The sequence below is a fragment of the Molossus molossus genome, unplaced genomic scaffold (genome assembly GCF_014108415.1).
Source record: "Molossus molossus isolate mMolMol1 unplaced genomic scaffold, mMolMol1.p scaffold_m16_p_7, whole genome shotgun sequence".
In the NCBI taxonomy this organism is placed as follows: Eukaryota; Metazoa; Chordata; class Mammalia; order Chiroptera; family Molossidae; genus Molossus; species Molossus molossus.
In genome coordinates, this window is record NW_023425401.1 from 51,879,550 (window position 1) to 51,902,019 (window position 22,470).

General features: G+C 34.5%; 1 non-coding gene and 1 pseudogene across 1 annotated transcript; both read right to left on the bottom strand.

The window, feature by feature from the left end:
* Positions 1-2,162: 2,162 nt before the first annotated feature.
* LOC118620579 lies at positions 2,163-2,294 on the bottom strand. Its single transcript, XR_004957483.1, has one exon. It is a non-coding gene; the product is annotated as a small nucleolar RNA SNORA66 (small nucleolar RNA).
* Positions 2,295-10,192: 7,898 nt separating this feature from the next.
* LOC118620600 lies at positions 10,193-10,319 on the bottom strand (annotated as a pseudogene).
* Between the last annotated feature and the right edge of the window lie 12,151 nt (positions 10,320-22,470).

A 22,470-nucleotide genomic window follows, 5' to 3' on the forward strand; every position in this document is an offset into this window, starting at 1 on the left:
TAGAAAGCAAAGAAAGGTAATGTTTAGAAGAGGACATATGTTCAAGGAAAGTTTTTTTGTTTTTGCTGGAAGAGATCTGAGCAGGTATCAGCTGAGCTGATAGGAGTCAACAGAAAGGGTTAGATGGATGATATCAGTGAAAGGGAAAACAATTAATAGTAATAAAAATTTTTCAGAAGAAATAGAATTCATTATTTTGAAGCCACAAATGGAGGAATTAGCCTAGAAAAACAAGAGACACTCTTAATTGTGTGCCGCAAGATGGAAATGGTGACCCTGTAGGCACAATGTTACGTGAGACATCTGTTTTCTCTGTGAGTAAGAGCAGTGCTGCTGGGAAGGTTGAAACCAGCCTGAGAGCAGGGACGGTGGAGCACAGCAGGTGAGGGAGTGGGAGAGGCAGCTGGTCAACGATAAATCTGGCGTCTTGTTAAAATGACATTGTGATTTCTTTAATCCTTAAACTTTAAAACAACAAATTCTTCTTAGAAAAACTTAGGTTATGAGTTTTTTTTGTACAACTCAGATTTTGTAAGGCTCCCCCCATGACCCGTCCCGCAGGTCGAGCAACGAGGACTCTAGAGGGGGAGTGAGGATGAGGAGGGACAAGAGACTCGAGAAATGGAGACAAAACAGGGCTCTGATCAAGTCTCATTTATTCTGGGGAGATCCACAGTATATATAGGGCAAGAAGCAGAAAAACAAGAACATTTGTTGCCAAGCATGTTTGTGGTAACCACCCCAAAGCAATTTCAGGTAAATATCATATAAATATCCCGGGTGGAACAAAAGATATACAGAGCATAACTGGCTGAGTAAATGGTTACTTAAAGGAATGCAGAAACATTGTATACAGAGGTATCCTGCCTTGGGGCAGGAGATGGCAGAGCAGATTTTAGCAAAATGGATGCCATGCAAACAACCCCACCCTTTAGATTTTATGCCACTCTATCATATTTACCCCAAATTTTCATACATGACTTCAGTCACCCCAGTTTTTTTTTGCAGTTGTACACTGATACTTCTAACTGGTTTTCATGTACCAAATTCAAACTGCTACAAGCAGATTTGTAACACTTTGAGCTATTTCCTAGTGACACTTTCTGCAATCCAAGAACTTTTAACAGTGTCATCATCTCTATCAGACCACTTTACAGTTGTTGGCTTAATGATTTAAATATTTTAATGTTTAGTACTTTTTTGGTGTTTTTATGAAATGAATGGAATATAGAAAAATCAGTGATGTCACTAGTGTTAATCTTATTAAATGAATGTAATAAGATAAAGTGGAAATAATTAGGTTTTTAAAAAGTGAATCTTTGACCATCAGTTGCATTTAATTTGACTTAAGCCAGTCAATTTATTAGTTTTCAATTAATCACTCAAGATGAGTATGGGTACAAAATCTTAGAGATAATATAATTGAAAATTGTGTCTAGTCCTGGCCGGTGTTGCTCAGTGGATAGAACCTCAGCCAACTGACTGAAGAGTCATGGGTTTGATTCCTGGTTGACAGTTTGATCCCGACACCAGTCAGGGTGCAAGTGGGAGGTAACCAATTGATGTGCCTCCCTCACATCAATGTTTCTCTCTGTTTCTGTCCCCATCATTCCCTCCCTTCTAGTCTCTAAAAAAACCAATAAGAAAAACAAAACCAAAAACAATGGAAAAATTGCCTCAGGCAAGGATTAATAACTAAAGAAGGAAGTCGAGTTAATGAATTTTTATTTTGAAATAATTTTATATTCACGTCTGTCTAAAAATGAAAGATTCCAAATGCAATCTAAGTCTAGGGAAAGTTTTAATATTTGACTTGTAGCTCTGTTCAGGAATGTATTTTTGAAAGAGTATGAAATGGCTCGATCTTAGATTTTTTTCTAACATCCTTCAAACTAAAGACTTTGCCATTTCAGAATTTATTTGGTAAACTACAACTCTGCATTCTTGTATTGGCAATAAGAAGAGTCAGCAACATTAGTGCTCTTTACAGGTGTTGCTTTCACGTAGGTAATGTATTAATAAGTTAAGGGGATAGGATAAGCTTAGAGTAGTATATCACTTGTTTAATTATTTAATATACTTAATGTATATTTTATTCTTTTTTGTGATAACTTTATGTCTATCTGTTTATGTGTATAAAACATACCCCCCCCACACACACACACTGTGTTAGGATAGTAACTTCTCCTCAGTAGCTTCTGAGACGAATGCATTTCTATCACTAAAATTACTTTAGCTGACGTGGTTCCCTTCACTTCTGCAACATCATGCAGAGTTAGTGATCAAATTTGCACCAGAAAACATTTTTTACTTTGGTACAAGTCATGTGTAAATAAATGGGTATAAAATAAATCACAAAATTGTAGTTTGAAAAAGTGCCGGGAGATATTTGGCAGCCTGAAATAGTAAGTAACATATGATGATGGGGAGGGGGGTACAATTCAGGTAACATTCAAACCTAAGTTATTCTTTTTCTAGGAGACATCCTGAGTGATCTACACAATCGATTGCATTACTGAACTGAAGCATAGAGAGAAAACCCTTCCTTTTAAAAGAATGTAGCAGCACCCTGGCCGGTTTTGCTCAGTGGTTAGAGCGTCCGCCTGCGGTCTGGAGAGACCCGGGTTCGGTTCCCGCTAAGGGCAGGTACTTCGGTTGCAGTTTGTCCCCGGCCCTGGTTGGTCATGCGGGTGGCAGCCACTCGATGTGTCCCTTTCACATCGATGTTTCCCTCTTTCTCTCTCTTCCTCTCTCTCCCTCCCACTCTATCTGTGCAAAAAATGGAAAAATGTCCTCGGGTGAGGATTAAAAAAATAATAATAATGAAAGAATGTAGCAGCAACTTACAGCTTACAGAGTATGCTGAAAATGCATATATGGTATATGGAGACACTGAACCAAAAATATGAATTTTGGAAAAATATGAAACCCTAACACAAAATCATTATGATTCAAAAACATAAGGATGGACTATAGAATGGTAGGAAGTTATAAGAGGACCATTGGACAACATAGTGCCAGAGGACCAAAGAACAAGCAGATCTGCTGAGGCAAGAATAGAGATTTAGTGCCTAGATTACGACAAACAAAAAAAGAAAAATCTGCCCTGGCTGGTTTGGCTCAACAGTTGGAGCGTCAGCCCACAGACCAGAGAGTCCCAGTTTCGGTTCTTGCTAACGGCACATACCTTGGTTGCAATTTGTCCCTGGACCCAGTTGGGGTCATGTGAGTGGCAACAAGTCAATGTGTCTCTCTCACATCTCTGTTTCTCTCTCTCTCTTCCTCCCTTTCTCCCTCCTACTCTATCTGAAGATAAATGCAAAAATGTCCTTGGGTGAGGATAAAAAAAAAAAAAGAAAAAGAAAAATTCCTAACAGAATAGTGCATGAATAAGGACTGATAGAAATTTAATTGGTTTTCAAACAGAGCATTGTTGTCAATTCAGGTATCAGTATGTCTATTTTCAGGAAAAAGCACCAAGAAAGAAAATATCCTAATAGCTTTCATCAGCTATAATCTTGATTTAAAAAAAAAAGATCTTTTTGCTTGGTTGGTGTGGCTCAGTAGACTGAGCATTTTCCCTTGGACTGAGAGGTCTCAGTTCGATTCTTGGTCAGAGCATATGCCCGGGTTTTGGTCTCGATCCCCAGTGGGGGGCGTGCAGGAGGCAGCCAATTGATGTTTCTGTCTCTCTCTCCCTCCCTCTCTCTTTAAAAAATCAGTAAAAACATTAAAAAATATATCTTCTCAATACTTGTAGAATAGTTCTTCATTTCTGTATTTACTTCACATTTAATCAAATTGAAATTGCTGTATCTTTTGGTTTCCCATCCTCACCACACACATAAAAATTAAACATTTGTCTTACTTAGGAAACAGTTGATCTTTAAATGAACTAAAACTAAAAAAAAAGATGAACTGATTTAATATGTGAGAAATTATATGTAATATGTTTTACTTTTATAAGAGGTAAATGAGTAAAACCAAAATATTATTTTAAATGTTTTGAATTACTTCTCATTATGTCTTCTCTTAGATTTCTTTACTAAAGTTATAAATATGTCTCACATAATAACAAAACATGTATACACTATCTAAACTTTTTATCTTGCCTTTGGCCATATCATATTTTGAAACAACTATGTGAGATTGGAAGAATAAAAGATAAGTCAGTAAATCTGCTGGAAACTATAATTTGGTAACATAATAGAAATGACATAAAAATCTAAGCTAGAGAATGCATGGATAAAAATCAATAAACTTGGAGTAGATTTTAATAGGTAATTTTATTCTTTGTCCCCATAGCAATATGTAACATTCAGCGTCAACACTATTTATGTAATAAATACATTCATTTGTCCTATGCCATTTTGGTTATGGTCATCAAAACTTTATGCAGAAGCCTTCTTCACATTTCTAATTTGTGGTATCAGCTTTTCCAATAGTATATTTTTAAACACAGCAAAGGTAAGATTATGCAAGGGAGATTGAATGCTATTTCATTAAGATGAGTTGTAATGTTCAACAAGTAAGAGCAGAAATGCATTTGGAAATATTTCACATAACAGAGCTGTAGGAATTTTCCTCATAATTTTATAAAAGATTAAAGGGGCCTCTAGGAACTTTATGCTCCTCCATTTTTCTTGCTGAAGAATGTGAACTGATTTCCTCAACTGATAATGTAAATGTACCATTGCAATAAGTAAAGATCTTATTGGTGAAAAATGAATGACACACAAATACATCAAAATATATTAAACCTCATTAATAATTAGGAAAATAAAAATTTAAACCACAAGGAGATACATCTTAGTAGATATACATCTGCCAGTTAGTATAAATTAAAAGTCCAAAAATACTAAGTGTTGGTTAAAATATGTGGAAATGTTCATAAAATAAAAATGGGTGAGTGTATTGTTATAAGCACTATCAAAAACAATCTGATTATACCTAGTATTTTAAAGATCAGAATTCCCTGTGGCCTGGAATTCCACTCAGGTAGACACATCCATCAACATGCCAATAATTTTAAAACCTCACAAAACCAAATGATGGCAAGTATGTTATATACTATTGTTTTTATAAAGCATACATTTATACAATTACTCTGGAAGAAAAAGGTAGCAAAAATTAAAATGTATATACCCAGCCAAATCTATTTTTATATACAGGGTGAGACAAAAGTAGTTTTACAGTGGTTTGTATGGAAAATAATACAATAATTAATAAATAATAATACAAGAATTAACTGTGTTTCATGTCCTTGTAACTGTAAACCTAATTTTGCTCCAACCTGGAAATTTGTTGGGAGACTTTCACAATTGGACCCAGAGACACTGAAACACTGTTTGCAATTTTGAAATATTAGAAGTAATCTCACTATCCATTAATGTTAGAATAACTAAATCCATTTTGGAATGTTGACATACAAATAAAATAAAAGTTGCAATATATGAACTAAAGAGCTGCATATGTTCAACTTGGATAAATATTAAAAACCCATTGAATGATGTGATATACTTTATCTCTCTGTTCTTCCTCCTCAAAACTCATAACCACAGCCTAATCATGAGAAATACATCAGGCCAATATCAACTGAGGACATTTTGCAGAATATCTGACCAATAATGCTCAAAACTGTCAAAGTCATCAAAACTAGAGAAATATCAATAAAGCATGGCCTTTAGTTAATAATAATACATCAATATGGACTTATTAATTATAACAAATTAACCAGGCTAATTTAAGATGTTAATAATAGGCCTTTTCTAAAACCTTGCTCTAATAACCTTCAACCCTGTCCCTTAAAAAATCACATCTACTTTAAATCAGGATTTGGAAAAGCAATTTCAGATTTACCAATTTTCCATTTAAAATTATTTTATGTACTCATATGAGTGAACATGTGTTAGTATGTGGTTGTAGGGAGAACCCAGAAATAACTTCATAACCACAAGAAACCGAAGTCAAAAATATAATTTTTTGCCCTGGCCAGTGGGGCTCAGTTGGTTGAAGCATGCGCATGGGAAGGTTGCCGGTTCAGTCCAGGTTGGGTGCATATGGAAGGCACAAATTGATATTTCTCTTTTATATCAATGTTTGTTTGTTTTTTTCTCTCTCTCCCTGTCTGTCTCTCTAAAAAATAGACTCCCTTCTCTTCACCAGAAAAGTTCTTCTCTGAAATAACACCCAGAAAAAAATCATGGCTTTCATAAGTTAAATAAAAGTTGAATTCTTCAAGGTATTATGTGAAGAAAAAAGAGACTAATTCAGTTGAAGGACTAGTGAAGTTAGTTAACTCTCAGAGTTAGGATAATATTTTTACATAACTTTTATAATTCAGTATAAAAACTAGAGGCAAAAATAATTTCTGAGGTTAATTAACTTGGATTTAATTACTTGATGCTGTCCTGTGTTCCTCTGTGGATTCAGTGGCCAGTGTGGATTTCCATGTCAGGGAAGTGGTGAGCTCCTTTAGCACAGAGCAGGCATGGAACTCATTTTGATTTGAAGCTACTTAGGTTTAGCTAGTATTGTGATGTGGCTGACATTATAGGAGTTTTACATTGGTAGGTGGAGTGAAAATCAATTTAAATTATATTTTTCCTCACCTCCTTTATAGTTATGTCTTCACCTAAGATGTAAAAAGCTAAGAGGTAACTAGGAAAAGCAGGTTTCAGATATTGCTGAGTGTCTCACCAACACTTTAACTTTTTAATACATTGTGAACAGCTTCTTCATTGGGCCTAAGTATTGATTTTTCTAAATTAATGAACATTATTCTTTAGAGCATTTTTAGGTTAACAGCAAGACTGAGCAGGAAGTTCAGAGAGTTCCCATTTATCCTGCCCTCCACGCATGCACAGACTTGCCCACTATCAACACCCCGCATCAGAGTGCTGCATTTTTTACAACTAATGAGTCTACATTGACACATCGTTATCAACAAATTCCAGAGTTTATATTAAGGTTCACTCTTGGTGTGGTATATTTTATGGCTTTGAAAAATGTATAATAATAAGTATCCATCATTATAGTATTATAAAGAATAATTTCACTGTCCTAAAAACCCTCTGTGTTCTGCCTGTTCATTGCTCTCTCCCTTCTGACTCTTGGCAACTGTATTGATCATGTACTGTCTCTATAGGTTTGCCTTTCCCAGAAAGTTGGAATCATAGTGTGTAAGCCTTTTTAGAGTGACTTCTTTCATTTGGTTATGTGTGTTTGTTTCCTCCACGTCTTTCATGGCTTGGTAGGATCATTTTTTTAAAATATGAGAAATAACAATATGTAATGTGAAGCAAGGTAAAGGTATGCAGTTCACAACTTTTACCCAAGGTTGCCTCCACTTTGTCATAGAATATGCACAGTGATCCTTTCTTGCTGCTTTAACCACAGCTCACAGAGCAGGAGTCAGAGCATAGTTATAGGAAGTTCAGTTCACACATCATTTCTGTTAACTTGCCCTAGATATCCAAGTAAATCAGATTGTGTTAACTTTGGAAATAATAGCTGGTACATAAATACAACTTGTCCATAAAATCTACTCACATTACGTTCCCTACTTTTCTGTTAGTGACATTACCAGTTACCAATATCAGACACCTGATAATGATCTTTGATTCTACTCTCTCCCTTCTCATATCAAATAGTCACCAAATCCTGCCTCTTCTCTTTATTATCTGTTCTATAACATGTCATATTCTCCATAGCCCAACAGCTTCTCCCTAGTTCAATTTCTCATCCTTTCTTATCTTATTGGGAACAGGGCAATAATGCCTTAGTTGTTCTCTTTCCAGTGCAAAACAACTTTCCATCTCTCCTCTCCATCTTTGACGTTGTTTCTAAAATTAGCTAGACATAAATGAAGCAAATATTGTCACTAACTTGAAGAAAATACTTCAAGTATTTAACATGATGTACAATGGTCCTAATGATTTGACTTTTGCTCTTTGTTATTCTGACTTTATGCCCTTCACCCAGCATTCACAGACATACCAAACGGCTGATAGTCCTTAAGATATTTAATGGTCTTTCTGTATTGGCTTACTTTTACTACGTGAACTTTGCTTCCTTTCTTTACTTAATGAACTCTTATTTATAAAAATACATTCATTAGCCCAGCCAGTGTGGCTCAGTGGTTGAGTGTCTACCCATGTACCAAGACCATGTTGGTCTAATTTCCAGTTAGGGCACATGCTCAGGTTAGTTAACTAATACTTACTCTGTGCCAACCATGGTTGTCACTCTGGGACTATCAATACAAAATAAAATAGATAGCACAGTGTAGAAAAAAACCATTAAAATCATGTTTACATCCTAGTGTGGGAACAAATAATAAAGATAAAATAATCATATAATTATATTGTTTCATATATTAGAAAGGAAAGTCATTGCACCCTATGAGAGAATATCTGTGGGCATCTGGAGCTGGTATATATTTCATAGGATGGTCAGGGAAGAGTTTACTTTTAATTGAGCTTAGCCATGCACATTTTAGGAACAAACCATTGAGAAAGATAGAAATGTACAGAAAACAGCAGCACATAGGCCCTGATGCAGGATGGGTTCTAAATGGTGCTAGGAACTGATGGTAGATAGTGTGTCTGGTGCAGTAACTGAGAGGGAAGGACACGCGATGAGGTTGTGAAGGAAACCAAGAGACATCACACAAAACCTTTCGGTTCATAATAAGGAATTCACATTTACTCCAAGTGTAGATGGAAGCCACTAAAGGTTCATAGGGACAGTATTTTCTTATTTATATGTTAGTGGATATTCTAATTGCTGTATGGGGAATGAATGGGAGGGGGGAAACATAAAAATGAGAAATCAATTTGAAAGTGATTGAAAGTCATCTAGTCAAGTGATGGAAATGGCTGAAGCTGATCTAGTAGCAGCGAAGATAGAAATATATAGACACAAAATATATTATAAAGGTAGATACTAAAACTCATTATGGTGCCATAAATGTGGGAAATACAAGAGGAGGTATGTGATGGTAAAAGAAAAAATAAATCAAAAATAACTCCCAGTTTGGGGGATATTGTCAATAAGTGGACTGTAACACCAGTTACTAAGATAAGGAAGAATGAGGAAGTATTGGGTTGAGGTCTAATTATCAGTTTTGTTTTGGATAATTTAACTGAATTTCCCTGAAGATATCTCACTTCAAAGTATCAAAGAAACAGTTATATAAATTTTGATTTCTCAAGTGAGGTCTTCATCAGAGAAGTAAAATTATAAGTTACCAGCCTGTAGGTATTATTTAAAGCTATGGGAACAGAGTCATCTCCCAGGTAGAGAATGTAAATAGACATGACAGTGGGTCAAGACTATACTTTGAGGAACTCCAATACTATAATTTGAGAAAAGGAGATGAAGTCAGCAAATGAGCATCTTGGGAAGTTGGGGGCAAATCTGAAGAGCGTAATACAAGAGAAAAGAGAATTTTTAGAAGGAGGAAAAGGCCAAACTGTTATACAAGGTTGGCAAAGTAAGTTTATAGAGTGAACACATGTAACACGGAGTTTATTTTTGTATTATTAATGATTGATTACTCTATTCATTGTATAACAACTGTAAACCTACCTTTTATCACCCCTGTATATTCTCAAGAGTAAGGTATTATGAAAACCAAATAATGTTCTTTAAATTTGGCAATGTGACATGGAGGTCACAGGAAACTGTGACCTCAGTAGAATTGTAAAGGCTGAAGCTAAACTGGATTGTGTTAAAGAACAGATAAGAAGTTGTTAAATGTGTTTAACTATAAATGAGCTGTTAAATGAAGTCAAGACACACAATTTTTAACATAATGTTTTTGAGAAAGAGAGCAGAAAAATTGAGCAGTATCTTGAGAACAATACAAATAAAAAGGAAGGCTTATGGTATGTAGTAGAACTGATAGAGTATGCTAATGACGATACTCCATTAGAAGGATAAATTTGAAGACTATGAGAAATTGTTTTTTCTTTTTTTTTCTTCATTGATTTTAGAGAGGGAGAAAGAGAGAGAGAGCCATTGATGAGAACGAACATGGATTGTTCACCTCCTGCATGCCCCCCACTGGGGATCAGGCCCAAAACCTGGGCATGTGTCCTGATCGGGAATCAAACTGGCAACCTCTTGATGCATGGGTTGACACTCAACCACTGAGCCACATCAGCCGGACTTTTTTTTTTTTTTTTTTACAGGTGCCAGGACCAACAATCACCCACTGCCCAAAATGTTATGCTTCCAAAATCTCTTGATGCTGATTCCGCACGTAGAGCAATCAAGCTACTCTACATGTGCCACTCACGACAGAAGCTCTTTTTTTTTTTTTTTAACACATCTCTTGAAAGTTTGCAGGGAATGGAGTCTAGTAGAAGTTCATGGTCTGGACTTTCCTTTGATAGAGGGATGTTTTCTCTTGGAAAACCTTTGAGCTTGTACTAGAAAAGATGAAGAAATTTATGTTTGAAGTATGAGACCATCAGGTGAGGAAATGGTGTTTGAGGTTGGGGAACATCATTTTCATTGTAATTAACGCCCTTGAAATTGTTTGGGGTAGTACCCCCCAAAAATGCAAGAAGTTTAAGGGGAGACATATAACTATTCACTTTGGAACATGGAATGTGAAACCTTACGAAGAGAATATAGTAAATTTCTTGCTGGTATTGTTTGTCTGCATGACGTTTATGATAATTAATTTAAAGTGAAGTCAGTCATATCCAATTCTTATTTTTCCTCTAGAAACATTTAAAAGCTTAGATATAGGCCCAGAGAAGATAAATAATCAAGTTCAGTCATAGGATTTTTGTTATTTAGTTATGGTACAATTAGAAGAAGATTATTCTCAATGTTGTGATGATACTAACAGATCACAGAATTCTAAGATAGACAAGGAAAAGAGAGGAGGAAGCTAATAGTAAAAATAAAAAGGTGAGCTCAAAGTCATGAATAATTGGAAAATCTGTAGTTGTAAGGAATACTAGAGAAAGTGAACTACAAAAATAAAATTAGTAGGTCAGAGAATAGGTTGAATAATTTGGGATTATAAATAGATAAAATAATCTCTGATAATAAAGGTTCTATTGGGTATGATGATGATGGGATTAAGTTGTTATGGCAGAGAAGGCAATATAATTCCCCACTGTCCATTCTCCTTTCTTTCCTTTTGATAATAAAACTACTAAAATTATTCAGAAATACGGCAGGCCATCTAGAAACCTGTTTCTTTGCCTCTTTTTTATTTTATTTTGATCCTGAGAATAAATTTGTACAAGGGACTAAAAATAGAATTTATGTGGACAACTTCAGTGCAATACTTGTAAAAACAAAATTGTCTGCTCTCTGCTTTCTATGTGGATTAATGTGGGGACAAGGTGCTACTGAGTATTCTTTGTCCTTACTGATAGGGCAAAACCTAGGGGATGGTGAATAAAATTCAAAGAAACTACATCCACATCTTGTATTGTAGGATTGAGTCATAGTGTCAGCTGTGACTGTTAATGTGGGGAGAAAATAATAAGCTTCTGTCTTCTTTGAGTTGCTATATAGCATGGAAAAATGAAGTAGCTTACTCAGTCAGCCTTGACATTTTTCAGTGAAAGTGGCATCTTGAGGCAGCAGCTGTATTGGGCCTTGCCTGGTAAACTCTGCTCAAAAGTCTCCACCACCTCTATTACTACAAACCAATTCAAGGCTACTTCGTCTTTGCTTCTGTAGCCCCTCATATATTACAGGTATCAAGAGTAGTAATTATGTGTTTGCTTGTTTGCACAGTGATCCTGTGTACCATTTGAGGGCAGTGACTGTGCCTGGTTTTCATCTTGGTAACCTCAATGTCTAGCAAATGAAAGGAGTTATTTAATATTTCTTGAGTACCAAAAAGAACATAAAATTGTCTAATTGTTGCAAGAAACATGAATGAAACACTTTCTATCCTCATAGACATTACAGTGCAACCACAAAACCATAAGAAGGGCAGCCAGAAAATGATGATGAGGACCAGCTCAGAAAAAGGCTTATAATTCTGCATGATGCAAGAGAAAAGCAGATGTTAATACTGAGGAACTCTGAGATCCAGACTCACAAAAACCATTGCCTGATATCATTTGTATTTGAAGTTTCCATGACACCTCAAATGCAACATGCCACTCTTAGTCCAGTGTTCCATGTTATGAACAGTGTTTTTACCTTCCAATTTTCTGCAAAAATAAGAAAGTGGCAATCACCCTGGATTCCTCCAACCCTCTCATTTGTAGCCATCCAATTGGTTACTGAGTTCTGTGAATCATACCTTTTATAAATCTGTCTCTTTACTCTCTATCCACAGTACCACTTGTTTAGTTCAGTCCCCTAGTCTTTCTCTTGTGAGTTATTTCATTTCTCCAGTTTCCAGTCCTCTGTTCTTTTCCTTTCAAACACCTCCTCAAATTAATTTCTCACATATCCCAAAGTATTGTATCTAAAATGTAAATACGATTATGTTGTTTCTTTGCTTCACAACTGTCACTAGTACTTGGTCATGTTGACTTAATGACATATAAGACCCTCTGTGGTTTAGCCCTTGACTTCAGCTTCATCTACCTTAAGTGTCCCTGTCCAATTTTTATATTTCAATAATACTGAACTATCTCTAATTACCCATCATTATGTTTGTGCAACTGTTCTTTTTGTTCTACCTCTACCTGAAACTCTTTAAAGCCCACATCTGGCTTCCCCACCATGCCCATTCTTGGCCTGCCTTACTCCTAATGAAGTAACTCATCTTCCTGAAAGAATTCTCTATACTTCCATGCTATCCTATGCATCTTACTACTTACTAAATTGTACCTGAAATTATTTGATTACCTGTATGACCTCTCTAGGGCTAAGCTTTTCAAAGCATGTACCAAGCCTATTCATTGTTTAAATATGCCAAATAAGAATAATGGGCATTCAAATATTTGCCAAATTGTAACAAAGTATCATAGTCATTAATTAGAAACAAGAGATCTGCTAACCAAAATTTCCTTCTACAACATGTCTTTATGAAACTTAATATTGATTAATGAGATGTTTTATTGCTATATAAAATATTTAATAAGTTTACATTAAAATTTTTATTCCACAGTCACAATTTAAACTTTAAGTCAAGTTGGCCATGGGTAATACATTGCAATTAAGAGTGAAGACAATACAATTACACCCACAAATTTTTTCTGTGGATTTACTGGTGCCCTCTTTATTCATGAAGAATAGCATTTTACATTCACTATAAGAAGATAACCTCTTCAGACAACCTGGAGGATCATAGTGAAGTTGACGAGATGAGTGGCATAAACATGTATAAATAGCTTAGGAAAAAATATGAAATAAGCAAACTTTTCTTTGTCACATTTTATCTTTGCATCACCCTCTCTTATTCACTGTGGCCAATGACCTAGTGCTGGCTGTCAGTCTCCAATTATCCTCAGTTCATGAATGTCTCTTAGCATGATATGGGGTCCTGTGATTCTTTCTTCATGCCTTTCCAATTAAAGGATTTTCCTCAAATTTTCAGGATTTTTTGAAGTGAGTTGTAGAATTAGTCTTTGATAAACTACTATCTTAATGATTATAATTATTTTTTTTTTATTTTGAAGTACTCTCTTAATTATGAAATTATCTCAATCAATAATGAAATTTTACTTTCAGGGAGTGATGCTAGATGCAGGGAAATTTGGAAGATTCTTTAAGTCAAATAACTTAGATTTACTTTTCTATCCACCTAATACTTAAATAAAAGGCTTATAAATTACAATGGATAACTAGGCCAAATATTTTAAAACACTGCATAATCTTTAAAACACAAAAAAGAAAATCAGGTTTAAAATATTCTACCATAAAATAAAGTAAACAAAAGAGTATCAAGAGGGTACAATAGGAAAAGGTACTTTTAAAAAGACTTATACTCTCCAGAAATTGAATGAAAATATTTAAAAGTTCTCTATATGAGGGGAATTTTCATGAATTTATCATGTCTATGTGACTTCCCCATGCACATGTATTAAACTTTAATTTTCTCCTGCTAAAAAATAATATTAATAAATAAAAACAAACAGAAGTTCTTTATATGAAAATGGAAACATTTTGAAATTACCAAGTACAATAATAGTTTATTTGTGTAAGCTAGTTATAAGGCATTATCTAATTGGACTTTAGAATATCTTGTTAGAAATATTTCTAGACATTTTTTTTTTCATTAAGTTCAACATTAGGTCAGAATTTGTTTAGACTCTTCAATCATACAGTTTTAAAATACTAGCAGGAAAGAATGTTAAACTGTGATTTCTAACATAAAATTCCCAAAGAACTTCTGTAACTATTCTAGGAAATTTTGCTATCTGGGTTTCCTGGATGGATAAAATAACTAATGCAATTACTAAGCAGAGGTAAACTTAAATGTCATGATATTAAATGAAGCAAGATAATTAAAAATAAGCGTGCATAAACAGATTTTCCCCATAAATATAATGTGGGAGGGGATGAGCTAAGACTTTCAGGGGATGGGATCTACGCAGGACCACACCTTGCATACCAGAAATTATTGTACAACTAAATCTGTACTCATGATTCACTCTTGGCAATATAAAATCCTCTGTACTTTTGGGGTGCAGAATGACATGCCAGCAGAGACTGTATGACACCATTAAAAGCACATTAGTAAAACAAGTTGTTGCATGTTATGCTAATAAATCAGAACTTAGAGCATGATGATTAAACGTTACTTTATTTTTCTTTCAGATATCTCGCCACCTAACACACCCTTTTCAAAAGTATGCTGCAACATAACCAGCACTCCCTAGCGCTTCAACAGCCCACATGTATGTCTCTTAAAGGGGAGTGCAACCCTTTGTCCTTAATGCCAGAGAATCAACAGTGTTTGTTCCTGCTAAATATCCCAACTTTATCTCTGATGGCCACGTGTTTCTTCTTATAAACCTATCTTCTTCGAAATTTAATGTGACAGATACACAGTCATCTACCTATCTTACATTCCCAATGTGTGGAGCTTTCTTTATTTGAAACAAATTAATAATATGAGACCAAATGTAAAGAACTACACTCACATATGTGGTCCATACTTTTATATAATTTTTAACTTCCAATGATTAAAATTGAAATGGAATTATCATTTATATCCTAGGCCATTTATTCACAAGGTAAATTTATATGAATAGTTATGGAGACTGAGAATACCATTGAGAGAGTCAGTAATGATTTGAGGCAATTGGTTTGCCTCTTGAATCTTTAAGTGCCCCCACCAAATCAGCCAAAGAACTCCTTCTATAACTGGGACAGGTCATAAAGCAATGATTCATACACAAAAAGAGAAAACAGTCAGTAACAATGAGTGAAAATATGAAGAGAAAATGATTCCTCATAAATATCCAAAACAATGCTAAGTAAAACAACCATGAATTATTTTTTTTCATTAATTAGGTCTCAAAGGAAAATGAAGTTCCATATTATTGATGGGAATATAATTGGGCAGTCTTTTCAGAAAGTCACTTGCTAATATGAATCAAGAAATATAAAAATATTCATACTCTCTACCAAGTGAATCCAGAAGTGTTTATATGTATATAATTTCCTAAGAAATTATGGGAAAAAAAACTGATGCATATTTTATTACAACACTAATTACAAAGGCAATGGAAATTAGTTTTAAAGTCCAAAATTGGTGCTGGCTAAATAAATTTTGTGAGATCTCAGACATGAAAGAATATTAAATCAGTACTAAATATTATATTATTTCTATTTTTATGACACAAAAATGTTTATATATATTGTAAGTGAGAGATTAACATTCTAAAAATTTCACATGTGAAATTGTGAACTACACAGACATACTGAGGACATGTTAGTGGGAAGTAAACTGGTATAGTATGAAAAGATATTACCATGAAGAATTTCAATTTACTTTCCTTCTCTATTTTCCAAAGTTATTGCTGCGTAGGTGTGTCTCAGGGACTGAGTGTCGACCCATGCACCAAGAGGTCACCGGCCTGATTCTCCGTCAGGGTACATGCCCAGGTTGTGGGCCAGTCGATGTTCTCTCTCATCGATATTTCTATCTCTTTCTCCCTCTCCCTAAAATTCAATTCAAAAATAAATAAATAAACAAAGTTGTGACAGGTTGTTATGTTGCCTATATAATAATAAAAATAATAATTAAACAAATAAAAGAAAATATAAGCATGCTAAGTAGATTCCAAATTTAAGAAAGAATTCACTAACAGTGTTGAATGCATTTCACTGGATAAAATAAATAATGCCATTGATTGATTGATTTTAACATCTCCATACTAATTTGATAGTATTTATTTATTTATTTATTTATTTATTTATTTATTATTTGAGAGATAGAGGGAAAGGTAGAGCAAGAGAAAGAGAAACATGATTTGTTGTTCCACTTATTTATGCTTCATTGGTTGTTTCTTGTACGTGTCCTGATTGGTTATCAAACCCACAACTTTGGTGTATCATCAGGATGATGTTCTAACCAACTGAGCTACCTGATTTGATAGTATTTAATCATTAATTATTTAGTTTAACACTTTCTATGTTATTTCATTACATACTATAAAAAGAAAATTTAAAAATATATTCATTTGCTTTAGATTAAATAGAAAGCATAGAATTAAGTAAACTTAATAACTGACTTATACATGATATACTTTTGTTTCTTCATTCGGCTCAACCTTTCATTTCCTTCCTACTCCTTCACTTTTTATTTCTCTATTGTCCCTACTATGCTCTCTAAAGTCTGTAAATTTCAAACTATACATGCCAAATAAATTGGTATTATAATTCTGGTAAGAATGTCACCAAATATTGCCAATAAAATATTAATTAAAAATGTTATTATAAGGTATGTTTTTTAAATCGTTTGTGATTTAGCTAGAAATTTTGGCTTCCTTACAGGAGTGGGAATAATAATAACCAAAGATTTCCTGTACTAAACCATAATTATCATGTATTAAATTCTCTATTCTATTTTCTTGTACAGGGCTGACATCATGCAAACACGCATGAGAAAATGTTTTTATTAAAAATGCTTGCTTTTATCCCATCAAAATACCAATGACATATTTCACAGAACAAAAACAAATACTTCAAAAGTTCACAGGGAACCAAAAAAGACTCTGAATAGCCATAGCAATTTTGAAAAAGAAGGACAAAGTAGGTGGGATCACAATACCAGATTTCAGGTTATACTACAAAGCAACTGTAATCAAAACAGCCTGGTACTGGCACAAGAACAGGCATATAGACCAGTGGAACAGAATAGAGAACCCAGAAATGGACCCAAGGCAATATGCTCAATTAATATTTGACAAAGGTGGCAAGAGCATACAGTGGATGGAGTAAGAACAGCCTCTCTAGTAAATGGTGTTGGGAAAATTGGATAGCTACATGCAAAAAAATAAAACTAGACTATCAACTTACACCATACACAAAAATAAACTCAAAATGGACAAAAGACTTAAATGTGACCCGTGAATCCATAAAAATTCTAGAAGAAAATGAAGGCGACAAAATTTCAGACATCATACACAGCAGAATTTTCAATGATACATCACCTAAGGCAAGGGAAACAAAGGAGAAAATGAACACATGGGACTACATCAAACTAAAAAGCTTCTTCACAGCAAAGGAAACAATCATCAAAATGGAAAGGCAACCCACTGTATGGGAGAACATCATTGCCAATGATAAATCAGATAAGGGGTTAATATCCAAAATATATAGAGTACTCATACAACTCAATAAAAGGAAGACAAAGAACCCAATTAAAAAAATGGGCAGAGGAGCTGAATATACACCTCTCCAAACAGGATATACAAATGGCCAAGAGACATATGAAGAAATGCTCAACATCAGTAATCATCAGAGACATGCAAATTAAAACAACAATGAGGTATCACCTCACACCTGTCAGAATGGCTGCCATCAATAATTACCAAACAACAAGTGTTGATGAGGGTGTGGAGAAAAGAGGACTCTAGTACACTGCTGGTGGGAATGCAGACTGGTGCAGCCACTATGGAAAACAATATGGTGTTACTTCAAAAAATTAAAAATTGAACTGCCATTTGACCCAGTGATCCCACTTCTAGGAATATACCCTAAGTAGCCTGAAACACCAATCAGAAAGAATATATGTACCCCCATGTTCATAGCAACATTATTTACAATAGCTAAAATCTGGAAACAGCCCAAGTGTTCATCAGTAGATGAATGGATAAAAAAGAAGTGGTACATATACACAATGGAGTACTATGCAGCTGTAAGAAAGAAAGATCTCTTATCCTTGGAGACGACATGGAGGAACCAGGAAAGTATTATCCTAAGTGAAACAAGCAAAGCAGAAAAAGCCAAATACCACATGATCTCACTTATATATGGAATATAATGAATATAACAGTCTGAGGAATAGGGTAGACCCAGACACACGGAAGTAGGGTACAGACTGACAACCCTCAGAAGAGGGGGTGGGAAAAGATAAACCACAGAACTTATAAGCATGTATGCATAACTAATAGACATGGACAACAAAGCTGGGGACGGGGTGTGGGGAATGGGGAGGAGGGTGTCAATGGGGTAAAAAAGGAGAAACATCTGTAAAAAAAAATAAAATTAAAAAAGAAAAAAAGAAAAAAAAAGAATAAAAATCTGCCCACAAAATAAATAAATAATAAATAAATAAATAAATAAATAAATAAATAAATAAAAATAAAAATGCTTGCTTTCTTAATATCTGCTGGAAATTATAATAAGGAACTATCTCTGTTATTAATGTCTATATATTAGTATCATATATGTTTATCAGATTGATATTTTCATTCATATTATAAAGTAAGGAATAGGAATTTCTCACAAGAGGTAAAACAGCAGTTAAAATCAGATAATGTCAATCGTGTTTATATTCACAAATTTCAAGATATCTAACTATACTTACTCTAGAAAGTTCACAATTTTGTTCTTCTCAAGTGTGGCAGGCTACTCAGTTGATAAGGACGTCGGACAGACATCAGGGATTTACTCTTAATTTCAGTGTGGTAATTTCACGATCTATTTCTCTAAACCCAGCCACTCCGGATCCCAAGTCAAAGTATCACAAGGTGTGTTTTAGTTTCTAAATATCTCTAAAAAATATTTTTATGTTTGAGACTGGCTTCTAGTGGGTCATTATCTTCATAAATTTAAAGAATGTAGAAGCTGGAGATTATTAGGTTCTAATCTCTCATTTCACAGACAAGAAAATAAAACTCCAAAGGAGTGAAGCTTGCTGTTTTTAATTAAAAGCTATGAGTTTTTAATTAAAAGCTATGAATTTTTATTTGAAAGTGGACAACGTTTTATTTTACAAATAGATGCACTGGTATTGTTCATTGAATACGATTTTTTCCCAAAAAAAGAAAAATGTAGCACAAGGATCAGTCATTTATTTTCTGAGTTCTCCAGGTAAATGCTAAATAAATGCACTTATGGGTGCAGTCAGCTTCTTTCAGTTTTTTTTTTTTTGTCTATCCATTATTTATGCCCAACCTTTTTCAACCTAGTTAGATTCAGTCTTGACACTATGAACCAAAGCACTCTTTTTTTTCCCCTTGGCCAACAGAGATTGTCATCTGTATAAAGCAAAGTCAATTAGACTCGCTTTGGAATGTGGTTCTTGAACAGAGTGCCTCAAGAAAAGAAAACATTTGGAGAAGATTTGTTCAGAGGGTGGTGGTCTGGTGACATACCATTTTAAATCAGGAGAGTGTCCCTGGTTTTGATGTTTGGGAAGTCTCTTGTTCAGCCTGTTTACACTCTAGTAAAGTCTTGTGTTACTTAAGTTAGCCTGAATTAGTTACTGGAGGTCAAAGAATCCTTTATAATTCATTTTCATTCACCCTTCTCAATGTCATAGGACTATTTGAAATATGGTACAGGCATGGTTAGCAAACTTTCTTGCTCTTACCTGAGATAATCAGAAAAAAACTATAAATTAGAGAAAATATATGGCAACCGTAAATTAAATGCTATACACTAAATTTGTGTCTTTTCCTCCCTCAACGTCATGCATGTTGAAACTTAACTCCCAAAGTGATGGTATTTGGAGGTTGGACCTTTGGGTAGTGATTAGGTTAGGAGGGCAGAGCCCTCATGAATGGAATTAGTGCCCTTATAAAAGAGGCCCCAGAATGTCCCCCCCTGCTTTTTTGCCCTGTGATTCCTACTAGAGATAGCCATCTATGAACCAGGAAGGAGGCCTTCACCACATGCTGAATCTGCTAGTGCCTTGATCTTGACATTTCCAGTCTCCAGAACTGTTAGAAATAAATGTTTGCTGTTTATAAGCAACCCAGCATATGGTATTTTGTTTAGCAGCCCGAATGGGCTAAAACAATTAGTATTTATTGATATATGGTAACTAAAATTCCACAGACTTTCCAAATTTCACTTGCTAAAGTACTTTACCTCACTTCTGATGATTGAAGAGGTGTGAAAGTTAGCTCACTGATTCTGTTGCCTACTGCCTACTATTGTCTTTTCCTCAGGTCCTAGCTGTAAGCACTCTCTTGTTGGGAAAAAAAATGAGTAATTTTCTTGTTTGTGAATTATTTGAAATTATATTTCACAGAGAAAAATTTTTGTAATTATCTTGGTAAAATGCCACCATTTTTTCCCCTCAGGTGCTGGATATTTTTTTTACCCCTTTTAATGGCTTTATAATAAGTAATATCACTGCTTACTTTCTGCAGAATATTGCTTTGCAAATCACTGGCATATCCCTTTTCTTCACGATATTTTCAATGTCTTCCTTTATCCCCAGCTCTTGAAGGTAACTGATAAGTGATAATCATTATAACTGATGTTTCTTTATATTTCCACTTGATTCAATGCAAATTTTCAGTCAATAATAGCATTAAAATTTTGAAAATACATATTAATGCATTATATTAATAATGTACATTAATACATTATTTTAATTTTCAAAAGCACTTTCTCTAATTTGATTCTTAAATGTTAACTTCAGGTGTGTGAATTTACTAACATCCACTTATAATTCATATTTTGAGTTAATTCAGAATATATTAATAATTCAGAGACAATAATTTTAAATGATTATAAAGTACTGTCTCAAATAGTCTTTATTAAGTATCTAAATTTTTATTCCCTCAAAAAAAAAAATCTTGGTTCATTTAGGGATTGTTCAATGTGAGGACACAATAAAGGAATTCTAATAAAAATAGTAATTATATAAATAGTTAGTATTTTTTTATTTTTACCATATTTTATGTTTGTTGAAAACTATTTTACATGTATGTATTTTGATCTTCATGCCCCTAAAAAGAGGTATTCTAAGGTATCATAGTTATTTTCTTATTATGAATGCTGAGACTGAAGCCTAAGCATTCTTTCAGAGATTCCAGAGACATTTCCAAGGGTTTAACCCAAATCTACCTGACTGCAAAGTCCTCAGATTTTGTCTCTAGTTAAAAAAAGATAAATTGAAGAGAAGAGAAATAAGATGGTTTTATCAAATTATTAAACTTGAAAAAAAGTTTAGCCTGGTTGGTGTGGCTCAGTGGATTGAGTGTTGTCCCTTGGACTGAGAGGTCCCAGTTTGATTCCTGGTCAGGGCACATGACCAGGTTGTGGGCTCAATCCCTGGGGGGGGGGGGGGGGCATGCAGGAGGCAGCTGATTGATGTATCTCTCTCACTTCAATGTTTCTGTCTCTCCCTTCCTCTCTCTCTAAAATATCAATAAAAATGAAATGTATTAAATAAAGATCTGCATACTGTTCATGGGTTTAGATGTCTGAAATAGTAAACAAACTAATCTCTATAAACTTTAACCAAGAGCATTGAGGAGTCAGGGTTTGCATAGATATATTAAGTTAATACTAAAGATTCCCTTTTTGAAAGAGTCAGTATGAGGAAAAAAAAAAAGTGGTAGTTAGCCATTAAAATATGTCCTAGCAGGTTGCTGGTATGGCTCAGCAGTTAGAGTTTCAGCCCTAAGACTGAAGGGTCACAGGTTCAATTCTTGGTCAAGGGCACAAGCCTAGTTTGCAGGTTCGATCCCTGGCCCGGGTCAGGGTTGTTCTGGAGGCAACCAATTGATGTGTCTCTCTTACGTGGATGTTTCTCTCTTTCCCCTTCCCTCCCTCCCTCCCTCCCTCCCTCCCAGTCCATCTAAAAATCAATGGAAAAATATCCTCAGGTGAGGATTAACCAAAAAAAGAAAGAGAGAGAGAGAGAGAGAGAGAGAAAGAAATAGAAAGAAAGAAAGAAAGAAAGAAATAAAGAAAGAAAGAAATAAAGAAAGAAAGAAAGAAAGGAGGAAAGAAAGAAAGAGGAAGAAAGAAAGAGGAAGAAAGAGAGAAAGAAAGAGGAAGAAAGAGAGAAAGAAAGAAAGAGAGAGAGAGAGAGAGAGAAAGAAAGAAAGAAAGAAAGAA